We start from the raw sequence: 11,957 nt of genomic DNA, 5'->3' as shown, positions 1-11,957 counted from the left end.
CAGTGAGTACCCCACTGTACACAGTCTGGCCAGGCTCTCAGTCCAACTCATTGCAGTTCTTGTTTGGGCCAGAATCTTTCAGGGTTGCTTTTCTGGGTCGTACTTTTAGAATACTCTTTCAAGTTTTAAATTATATGCACTGGGGAATTCTAATCACTTCAGACATATCTTCCTCCATATTCCACTAAATCTTCAGGGGTGTGTGTGTGTGCGTGTGCACTCATGCCCACACACATGCACATGTATGTTGAACTCAGGGCCTGGGCGCTATCTCTAAATTCTTTTGCTCAAGGCTAGCACTCTACCACATGAGCCACAGCTCTACTTCTGGCTTTTTGGTGGTTAACTGGAGAGAAGAATCTTAAACTTTCCTACTCAGGCTGGTTTATGAACTGAGAGCCTCTGAGTAGCTAGGATTACAGGCGTGGGCCACCAGTACCTGGCTCAATTTTTTTTGGCCAGTCCTGGGGCTTGAACTCGGGGCCTGAGCACTGTCCCTGGCTTCTTTTTGCTCAAGGCTAGCACTCTACCACTTGAGCCACAGCGCCACTTCCAGCTTTTTCTGTATGTGTGGTGCTGAGGAATCAAACCCAAGGCTTCATGCATGCAAGGTGATCACTCTACCACTAAGTCACCTTCCCAGCCTCCAGGCTGATTTTTTTTTTTTTCCACATGGGTTCATTTGCTCGTAGAAATGACCTCATGACCTTACTTGATGCTTGTGGCTCCGTTTCCTGTTTTAATACATTTCAGTTCTGATCATCTCCCATAACAAGCCAGAGGAAATTCCAGCCTGGTTTTCTTGTCGCTGTTGAGGGCTGCCACAGATAAATCCAGCTCACCCTTGCTGTGCTGCTGTGATTCTACATGAGGAGACGGCATAGTAATAAAATCTCCCTAAAGATTGGTCCAGCCAACTCTTCCTGCCCATGCCATTCGCTCGCAGCCTGCAGCCAGTCAACTTTGCTATCAGATCATCCTTTGTTCTAACAGTTGGAAGTCACTCCTATGACCTAGTTACTCTAATCAGTGTCCTGAGTTCAGTTTAATGCTTTATTTTGCTAAAATGCCTGTATACTTGCTGTAATGGCTAATAAGTTTTTCTCATTTGTTTTACTTTGTTGATTTCTGAATAGGTTTTGAGGGTCTAAGCTGATTGTGTACATGCTAGTTGGTTTGAACAAAGCTTCACAGTGTTTAACTGGCTGGGTATTTTTTAATAACTGGAGAAATAATTTGCCCTTGATTTTGATGTGTGAAACAGGCCTGTTTTCTAGTGCGTATGCTTGTTCTGTTCCTGGTAAGCTGTGTGACTACTGTATTAGAGTGTGAAATAACTCAGTATTATTTTGACTTAGACTTATTAGTGTACTCCTTAGTTATTACTGAAATAAAATAAGTCTTGCTTGTCTGGTGGTAGAGAGAAGATGGGTGTAGTTGTGTGGCTCGCTGCGTGCTCCTTCTACACTGTCTGACCTGGAGGAGTGCTGCCACTCTGGGGACAGTGTTTAGTCCCGCGCGGAGAACACAGTCATCCCCTGGGAAGCAGGAATAAAGGACCCTGGGCATCGCAGGGACCAGCGACGGGGATGGGCATGGCTCTGAGGACCATCTGAGGATGGAGCCGGAAAGAGACTAGGACAAAGCCACTGCCCCAGGGAGTTTAGCGCTGGCCCCAGACAGGTCTGCAGTGCCCTTTCTAGTCGGTTTGTGTACAGCGCCATCTCTATTTCTGGGGCTATGGTGAAGTGCTTTTGGGGGAGAGTAGGGGATTTGATCTCAGTGTGTCCCTCAGTGTTTTTTGTGCAACGCTAGCACTCTCACCTGAGCCACAACTCTGCTTTTGCAGTTTTGGTCATTCATAGGAAGTGAGTCTCACAGACTTTTCTGCCCAGGCTGGCTTTGAACCACAATGCTCAGATCTGTCTCCAGAGCAGCTGGGATTACAGGCCTGAGCCACCCCTCTCGGTTGTTTTACAAGTGAATGTTGCTGGCGGTCCCTGTCTCTCATTACGACTCCTCTGGGGAAGCCTTGGGGCACAGAGCTGGGCCACCCTGAGGAAGCAGCCCGCAGGTCCGTGACGCGGTGTTCAAGCCCGCCCTGCCCCTCCGTGGCCTGAAGGGGTCTGCACCTCTGTAAGAATAGCTTGGCAGGCCGAGCCCTCACGTGTCTGTGTCTGCGTCTGTGGGGTGAGGTTTTACTTTGTTTTATTGGTGCGGGGCCCGGGTGCCGTCTTTGAGCTCTTTTGCTCAAGGCTATGACTCGACCATTGGAGCCACAGCTCTACTTCTGGCCTGTTTTTGGTCAGGATCATAAATGTCAGGTAAAGTACGCATTTCCTTTTGGACAATGTCACTCCTCTCTCCCAGGTGTTCCCTCCTGTCCCCATCCACAATAGTGTAGCTCATTTTCATCGCGGTGTCTGGTGAGTACCGCTGCTGCATCTGTTCATCCTCTCTCCCTCCATTTCTGTGCCTCACCTTACCCTCTGGAAGACAAATGAACAAGAACGAAGAGAGTAACAGAGAAAAAAACTTGTTTCCACTTCCTGGGGTTCCTTCTGGCTTTTCTGGCGCCCCGCTGGAGCTAGCCTCTCGGACTTGGCTGCCGGGGCGGCTTTGATTCGTGACCCTCGGCCTAGCCTCCTGGTAGCTGGGGTGACGGGTGTGAGCCACTAGCATCTGGCAGAGCGTGTGTGTGTGTGCGTGTGTGAAGTGTCGGCCTGGCTCGTGGCGGGTGCTGAGATGGGGGTGGAGGGTCCCGACCTGTCCAGGACACTTGTGAGAGTTTCGCGAGGCTGCTCCCAGTGGGCACTGCCGCCCCTCAGGCCGGGCTCTGCTGCAACACTGCCGCCCTGAAGCACTGCTGCGACCGGTGAAGGGCTCAGGCGTGGGCTTGTGCCCATCATCCCTGGGGTGCCCGGGCAGGGCGTCCCCCAGCCCGCACTCCCGACCCAGCCAGAGCACTGACGTGACTAGGAGGGTGGCTTCTGGAGGGGCGCTTGTCCACGGGCTGAGGGCTGCAGGCAGAGGTAACAGCCAGGCCAAGGCCTTGCGGTGAGCTCCCGCAAGTGTGGCCTGCGGCCGAGGGTCTACAGGGCCTGTCCCCTGGCATCCTGGCACTCTAGGGCACAGGCTGCCCTCTGGGGCCCTCCAGGAGCTGCCTTGCAGCCCACCGGCCTGATGACCTTTGCTGTGGACATCCGCACAGGCCACAGGGTGCCCACGGGGTGCGCTAGGTGGCAGTCACGAGGCCTGGGCTGTCCCAGCGTCACCCGCTCCAGCCTGCCGCCCCCACCCGAGGCCTGCAGGGCCAGGCAGTGTGGAGGGAGGACTGCAGACAGATGGGGCCACACTGCACCCCACCGGCCGCTCCATCCCGCACGGCAGTCCTTGCTCGCTGACCTTGGAGCTCTCCTGAAGATTGCCTTTCCAAGCCCCCCTAGCCTGCCTGTTCTGCGTGCAACCACCAGATGGCGCCGGGGGCCCGGCTTTGCCAAGCCGAGGGCAGGAAGTGGGTTAGGACCAGCCCACTGGCCCAGCTGTCCCACCCGGGCCACCACCAGGCGCACCTGTCCGGACTGATGGTGCACAGGTGGCCACAGAGCCGCCTGGGCTGTGGCTTCTGTGCCAGGCAGCGGGCGGTGCTTGAGACGTTCCCTTTCAGTGGCCAAACGACGGCGAGGCGGCGTGGAGCACATCCCACAGCTTCTGACCCGCAATTTGGCCACAGGAACCATCTCCTGTCCTGTACGCTCACTGCCAAGACACTCTGTGTTTAATTTTTCCCAGGCCTGGGGCTTGGACTCAGGGCCTGAGCACTGTCCCTGACTTCTTTTTGCTCCAGTAGCACTCTGCCACTTGAGCCACGGCGCCACTTCTGGCTTTTGTCTACATATGTGGTGCTGGGGAATCGAACCCAAAGCTTCGTGTATACGAGGCGAGCACTCGACCACTAGGCCACATTCCCAGTCCCTGTCACGACTCATCTCCAATTAACCACCAAAAAGAGCTGAAATGGAGCTGTAGCTTGAGTGGTTGAGCGCTACCCTTAAAGACAAAAGTTCAGGAACAGCCAGACCCTGAGTTCAAGACCCAGGACTGGAAAAATGTCTCATGAATTTTCCTTTCCAGGTTGGTTTTGAATCACCCCCCCTCAGATCTACAGCCTCCTGCGAAGCTAGGATTACTGGCATGAGTCACCAGCACCTGACTCTTGCTTTTTTTTTTTTTTTTTTGGCCAGTCCTGGGCCTTGGACTCAGGGCCTGAGCACCGTCCCTGGCTTCTTTTTGCTCAAGGCTAGCATTCTGCCACTTGAGCCACAGCTCCACTTCTGGCCATTTTCTGTATATGTGGTGCTGGGGAATCGAACCCAGGGCCTCATGTATATGAGGCAGGCACTCTTGCCACTAGGCCATATCCCCAGCCCCCTCTTGCTTGTTTTTAATAGTCGTGGAACTTGAACTCGAGGTCTGAGCAAAGGCCTGAGCACTGTCCCTGGCTTCTTTTTGCTCAAGGCTAGCACTCTGCTGCTTGAGCCACAGCGCCACTTCTGTCCATTTTCCGTATATATGGTGCTGGGGAATTGAACCCAGGGCCTCATGTATAAGAGGCAAGCACTCTTTCCACTAGGCCATATCCCCAGCCCCCCTCTTGTTTATTTTTTCCAGTCCTGGGGCTTGGACTCAGGGTCTGAGCACTGTGCCTGGCTTCTTTTGCTCAAGGCTAGCACTCTGCCACTTGAGCTACAGCTCCATTTCTAGCGTTTGCTGTCTGTGGTACTGAGGAATGTGACCTAGGGTTTCATGCACGCGAGGCGGGCGCAAAGGCCCATTCCCAGCCGGAGCAGCAGACTCTTGGGACCCTCCTACCTTGCCCTTTCCCCTCATTATCTGGGGGCATGACTCCCACTCCGGCCTAGTCACAGGCGGGCGGCAGCCAGCGCGGTAGCGCCTCCCTGGGTCCGCTAATCCGCTGCTCAGCCCCGCGCCCTGCTGAGGGCTGCCTGCCCCGCCGCCCCGGCCAGCCGCCTGTGAGCGCACCCAGGGCTGCCGGGCTCAAGCGGGCCCCACTGGGCGGCCCCTCCGGCAGGCCTCCGCACCCTGCAGCCTCGCGTAGGCCTTTCCACTGCAGGGTCTCGGGGCCTTGGGTCCCAACACACAGCACCTCCCCAAAGGCCAGCATCCCAGTGGCGCCCGTCAGACCGGTCCACCTGCCGGCCCGGAGGGGGCGTCGCCCACCCCCGCCCTGCCCCTAGGCCGGCCCAGCGGGGTCAGACGGGAGCCCCAAGGGCCCAGCCACATCGCCAACGAAGACGGCACCCCCCCGCCAGCAGGGGCCTCGCCCTCCCGCCTGCCCTTCCCGCCGGCAGCAGCAAAGCCACAAGGCCCCGTCCCCTCCCGTGTCCACATGTCCCGAGTGCGGTCCTCATCAGCAAGGGATGGAGGAGACCCGGCACCTGGGGGCCCAGGGCCACCGCCCACTCCAGCCGGCCACACCACTGGACAGCAGCACGGAGCTGCCCCGCCCCCGGGGCTCTGCACGGCCCCGCTGTTCCTCCAGCCCCACCCATCGGGTCACCACGGCGTCCTGAGTGTGGCAGGCCGAGGGCCTGACCGCACCGCGGAGCCGGAGGGGACACCTGTCTAGTGCCAGGCACGACACAGCCCTGTGCCGGGAGGCGCCTGGGCGTCTCCCGGGGCCGCAGGCCCGGGAGGGCGCAGCCACCTAGACGGCCGCGCGGGCAGCGCGACCCCTCACGCTTCCCGGGCCCCTCTGCTCAGCCGCCGCCCGGCCGCCGCAGGGGGAGCGCGGGCAGGGCGGAGCGAGGCCCCGCTGGGGCCCGGGAGCCGCCGCAGACTCAGGCCCCGCAGAGCGCCGTGTGCAAACGTGCACATGTAGCTGTGGCTGGGTGGCAGGTGTGTGCACACGAGCATATTGCCTCATGTCTGTGTGCACATGTGTGCAAGACCGAGTGCTAGCGTGTGCAAGCACGGTGTGTGCGGTTCACACTCAGGCCTCTGGAGTCTCCGGAGCCTGGGGGGCGAGGAGGCCCCAGCTTGGGAGCAGCCCCTGGTGGGGCCGGGCTGGGGAGAGGCCCAGAAGGAAGCTTGCACAGTCAGGCGGCAGCGCCATGGCAACGCTGCACAAAGCTCTGGCCTACTTACACCCGCCCCCGCCAGCTCCTGCTCCGGAGGGGTGGGGCCCTTCTGCCGGCCCAGGTCAGGTCTGCGGACGGAGGGGGGGGCGGGGGGGGGCAAGGAGCCCCAGCCCCCCATCGCAGCCCTGACCCGGGGCTGTGTGCTATGACCGGAATGCCTGAGACGTCCCTCACCCCGCGCCCTGCGCCCCGGCCCTGCAGCTCAGCTCCCCGCTTTTGTCACCAGACTCCTCCATGCTCTGGAACACACCCTGGACGGACGGACGGACGGACTGCCGGCAGCGGGGCCAGGGCGGCGGGGCTGGGCTGGGGGTGGAAGGGACGCTGTTGTCACTAAGCACTAACCACAGAAAAGCAAATCCTTTCCTGACCTGGGAGCTCCAGAGGCCTGTGTGACCTGGGCCACCGCATCCCCTGCCCCGCAGCTGCTTAGACTGTTGTGCTTGTTGTGCCTGAGCCTCGGGGGCCGCGGGACCCCCCTGCCCCCTTGGGACTGGGAGGCCCTGCCCGTCACCACCTCATGACTCTGTCCAGGGCTCCGTGGCGGGCCAGTGCCCAGCAGCCCCTGCACAAGGGGCAAGGAAAACAGGAGCCTTGTGCCCACGCACAAACCTGTGCCCCCCTCCCACCCAGGCACCAACTACAACTGCCTCCCTTCCCCCATCCCGGCCCCCCTTAATTTATGCCGCAAAGGGGGCTGGACACTCGCTGGTCCCCCGCCTGGCACTGGCTTTGTCTCCAGGCGGGTTCCCAACGGCTGCCTTGGGGAAGAAAGGGCCCTTCTCTAAGCCGCGGTGAGGTCACCAGGAGGGGCTGGGCAAGCACAAAGGCTGGGGGGCCCCCACCCCGCCCACTAGCAGCTGCCTCTTTGTCCCCAGCTCCAAGCCGAGCCTGGAGAGACCCTGCAAGGCCCCAGCCGAGCCTCCTGGGGGGGGGCAGTGTGGCTCCAGAGAAGCGACCAAGTGAGGGAGCCTGCTGAGGGCGGGCCTCACCCCCAGAGGGCAGGCCTCACCCCCAGGCCCAGAGGGCAGGCCTCAGGCCTCACCCCCAGAGGGCAGGCCTTACCCCCAGGCCCAGAGGGCAGGCCTCTCCCCCAGGCCCAGAGGGCAGGCCTCTCCCCCAGGCCCAGAGGGCAGGCCTCTCCCCCAGGCCCAGAGGGCAGGCCTCTCCCCCAGGCCCAGAGGGCAGGCCTCTCCCCCAGGCCCAGAGGGCAGGCCTCAGGCCTCACCCCCAGAGGGCAGGCCTTACCCCCAGGCCCAGAGGGCAGGCCTCTCATCCAGGCCCAGAGGGCAGGCCTCTCCCCCAGGCCCAGGGAGGCCGAGGCCTGGTGAGGCCTCAGCCAGTTGTCTGGGCCCCAGGATGTGCAGGCCAGTTCCCAAGCTGGGGGTGAGGGCTGAGGGGTTACATGGGGGGGGGCAGGCCTGGGAATCCCTGTGGGCACCACCCACGTCCGGTGGATAAGATCCTGCGTATACCCCATTCCTCGTGGGCCTTGGGGATCTGGCACCCCCCCCAGCCGTCCCCGCACTGTGCACAGCGAGGCGAGGCTCCTGGGCACCCTGGGCTGCCTCGCGGGGGGCAGGGCAGGGAGGCGCTGTCACCCCCCTTCCCCTCCCGAGGCACCTCGCTAGCCCGGCCCGGTGCGGAGCCCAGGAGTGAGGAGGAACTGGACAGGGAACGGGGCGCGACGCGGCAGCTTGGCGGGGTCTGGATCGTCTCCGGGCCGCGGAGGAGGGGGGCAGGGCTGAGGAGGGCTCAGGGGGGCCTGCGAGACAGGAAAGGCCTGACCTAGAAACCCAACAACTGTCTGGTGGGGGAGGGCCAGTCACGCGGGGCCGGCCGGGAAGGGGAGCCGGCCCACAATGACCCCCCAGTCCCTGCGGGCGGCAGCTGGCGACACCCGAGCCGCGGCCTCCTTAGCAGTCTCTCCACGGAAGGAGGAAGCGGCGCCTGCAGGGAGCGAAACAAACCCCTCCTCTGTGCTGCCCCAGAGGCCCGGCTGGAGGCCCGGGACGGGGCCACCGGGGAGGAAGGCTGGGGCCGGGGAGGGGGACGGGGCAGGCAGATTTGGGGGAGGGACACGGGGCCAAAGCGGGGACGGGGGGGGGGGCGGAGGTCAGGCTGGTGGGCACAGGGCACACCTCCCCTGGGGGGCTGGGAAGACGGTGCTTCCGGCCCCCTGCCTGACGTCCGACGGCAGAGCGAGGACGCGGCCTGGCCCCTCACGCCTTCCTCGGCCAAGCAATGTCTCCTTCCCCGTTGCCTGGTGCCCCGACCGTCCACTGCGCGTGTCGCCTAGCAACGGCCACCCCACGGCCCGCGGCCCGCCCTCCGCCGGCCCACCACCCACGGCGCCAGCATTCCTCAGCAGGGCCGTGGGGGGGGTGCGTGTGTGTACGCGTGTGTGCGTGTGTATGCGTGTGTGCGTGTGTATGCGTGTGTGCGTGTGTACGCGTGCGTGCGTCACGGATGCGCTGAGCACCCAGGGACCCCAGCCAATCCCACGCTCTGGCTGTGCACCGCGCCGCGGCCGCGCGGGGCTTCCTGTGGACGCTCGGGCTCTGTTCACATTCCCGCTCCGGGCGAGCCCTGAAATGTGGCCGTCACGCGGCCGTCTTGGCTGGGGCTGAGAAAGGGGCGGGCTGGGCCGCAGGGACACACATGGAGCCGTCCTCCAACTAGACAGCGAGAAGATGGGGTACACATCTGTGAGGAGTTGAGGCCTGAGGATTCCAACTGCCAGCCAGCCCGGGGCTCCACAGAGACCCTGCCCGAGGGGGCGGGAGGAGAGGAGGCGGCACTGAGCAATCTCCAGGAAGAGGGCCAGGGCGGGCTTGTGTTGGCGGCAGGACTAGGGAGGAGGGATCCGGCATGGAGGGGGTCTGGGAGGAGCTGGGGGAAAGGCGCCTCTTCGGCACAGGAAGTGGGGTGGCCCCTGCCCTCCCCTCCCGGCACAGGCTGCTCAGGGGACCCAGCCTGGCCACAGTCAACTTGCGGCTGGAGCCGGGCAGCCTGTGCAGAGAAGCGAAACGCAGCCCCCAAGGGTGCGAGGCGCCCTCCCCCGGCTCTGGCCTTGGCCACTTGCTCTCCCCTGCACCATCAGCACCCCTAAAGCACCTGCCCTTTAACGTTCCAGGGGCCTTGTGCCAGGAAATAACACGTCTGGCTTGCTCAGACGGGGCCACCAAGGCCCACACCCTGCGTGGGGCTGCGGCCGGCGCCCCAGCACGGGCGAGATGGAGCCCCAGTAACCCTCCGCAGCCCACAAGGCAGCCGGAGGAGACGCCCCGTCCTAACAGCCTGGCTCCCAGCACTCCATCACGGAAGCTCCCAAAGCTAACAAGGGTGTTTCCAGTCTGAAGACAGAGACTAGGGAAGCAAAACAGGGTGAGCCGCCCAGGCCCTCCTCCCAGCCGGCGCTCTGGGGCGTGACCCCCTCGCCCCTCCAGCCCTGTGCTGCAAAGGAGGCAGCAGGGCCAGACGCTGCGGAGCACCCCTTGAAATGGCCAGGGCGACAGGACCGTGGCTGAGCTCCCACTGGAGAAAGTTCCTCCTCGTCCCCCAAAACTCCAGAGCCCAGACCGTGAGGGACACAGTCTGTCCCTGGGCCCAGAGGTCAAGGGGCATCCGAGCCCTCAGGTTCCAGCCGGGCTGAGTGGGGAAAGGCGGGGGGTGGGCACGGGCGGCAGGTCAGGCCCTGGCATGGAGGTGCTGGGGCACTGTGTGGGGATGTGGGAAGGGGACTCAGGTGGACGTTGGGCCAAGCGGGGTGAGGGACTCCCCCGAACGGGGCTGGATGGGGCTCAGTGGGGGGGGGGGCTTGCCTACCCTGCATGAAGCCCCGGGTTCCAATCCTCAGCACCCCACACACAGAAAAGCCAGAAGTGGCTGTAGCGGCAGAGTGCGAGCCTTGAGCAAAAGCAGCTCAAGGACGGCGCCCAGGCGCGGAGTCCAGGCCCCAGGACTGGCGAGAAAGGAACAAGAACAGGACTGGAAGGGGCCCCGGCATCCTTGAGGGGAGCTCCCAGGGGGGCTGTCTGGATTTAGAGGAGGGAGACTGGAGGCGCCTGGGGGAAAGCAGGGATCCGGCAGAGCCCTGCAGCGCGGGGCGGGGCTTGGCTGCACCCCCTTCTCACAGTCTCCCCTCCATGAGGAAGGCTGGGGGTCTCGGGAGGGCAGGCTCCCCACTGAAGATCTTCCCCACTTCTACCTGCTTTCTCCCGAAAACGTGCCCTTGCCTCCCCTCCCTTTGAAGGGACAGATGCAGGGGAGCAAGCTGATTATTGTCAAAGGCGGAAGGCTGTGACCCAATTCCAAGCTATTCTGGGCCTGGTGGGAGCCAGTTATTCCCTCCCGCCTGTGATCCCGCCTCCCAGGCAGCCTGACCTCGAAATGCCCCCATCCAGGCCCCCAGCCTGCACAGCCTTGGGCTGGGGGGGACCTGGCTGGGGCTGGTGGCGACCCCATAGTCCCTGTGCACTGAGGACCCTCTGGGCAGAGCCTGCCACCCAAATGGGCCTGGCTGGCGGAGGAGCGGGGCCCCTCTGCCTACAGGTGTGGCCGTCACACCAGCTGGGAGCCACGGGTGCCCTGGGAAGTGAGGTGTGAAGCAACATTGGGAAGGGCAGGAAGGCCCGTGCCCGGCCCGCACACACCTGCCCACCGCGCGGCTCTCTCCACCCGGCTGGAGGTCAGTCCCGGAACATGCTGAGTAGCCATGTGACCGCAGGCTTGAAGAGCGTGTGCAACTAGGTGAGCAGGAGACGCAGGCCGCAGGCCCCAGGAGCGGGAGTCAGTGGCTCAGCGGCACCTACAGAGCCAGGGGAGGCTGCCACAGGGCGGCTCCCCGGGCAGACGGCTCCAGGCCGCCCTGCTGACTGTCACGGCATCACACGCAGAGACACATCTACCTGGAGAACCGGGGACTAGGGAGAAGGCCAATGCTCGGGTCCACCCAGGCAGGGCCCCCAGGGTCAGTGGTACTGGGGTTTGTACTCAAAGCCTTAAACTTACTCTGCTGGCATTCCACTGCTTGAGCCACACCTCCAGCCTGGCTTTTTGCTGGTCATTCTGGCAATCGAGTCCAACCCACTTTACTGCCAAGGCTGGTTTCAAACAAGAGCCTCTAAAATCTCCTAGGCTAGGATTACAGGTATGAGCCACTGGTGCACAGATTCCAGAAAGTTCTTGATTGTAAATCTTCTCTTCCATCACCCTGATAAAACCCTCAAGTGCCTCCTCCTAAGTCAAAATGTTGGGACTGGGAAGGTGGGTTGGTGGTAGAGTGTTTGTCTGGCATGCGTAAAGCCCTGGGTTCGATTCCTCAGCACCACATACACAGAAGAAGCCAGAAGTGGCGCTGTGGCTCAAGTGGCAGAGTGCTAGCCTTGACCAAAAAGAAGCTCAGGGACAGTGCTCAGGCCTGAGTTCAAGCCCCAGGACTGGCAAAAATAATAGGGGGGGGGCTCAAGAGCTATTTACGTGCCCAGAGGGGCAAGGAGCACTTCCCAAACAGAGGTCCCCCAAATTCTGAAACAAAAATGACTCCTTGGAGGCAAATAAATGTGCTTCCGCTGCATCCGTGCCCATGGGCCGTCTCATCTCCTGTCTTCCTGACTCACTCCGCACGCCTGGGTCTCCGCCGCCGCCCGCGCTGCGTGCACCCAGCTGCTCTGAATGGGTGCTTACGCCCCGAGCTCCGGGGCGGTGGCAGGCCCCACCGGCGCAGGACGAGGGGCTCAGGTCTCCAGGCAGCCCACCTGTCCCTCAGCACCGACCGTGGAACGTGAGATGGGG

This window comes from Perognathus longimembris, chromosome 14, assembly GCF_023159225.1.
Source record: "Perognathus longimembris pacificus isolate PPM17 chromosome 14, ASM2315922v1, whole genome shotgun sequence".
Classification (NCBI taxonomy): domain Eukaryota; kingdom Metazoa; phylum Chordata; class Mammalia; order Rodentia; family Heteromyidae; genus Perognathus; species Perognathus longimembris.
The sequence above is the reverse complement of the archived record's forward strand: the minus strand, read 5'-3'. Positions refer to the sequence as shown.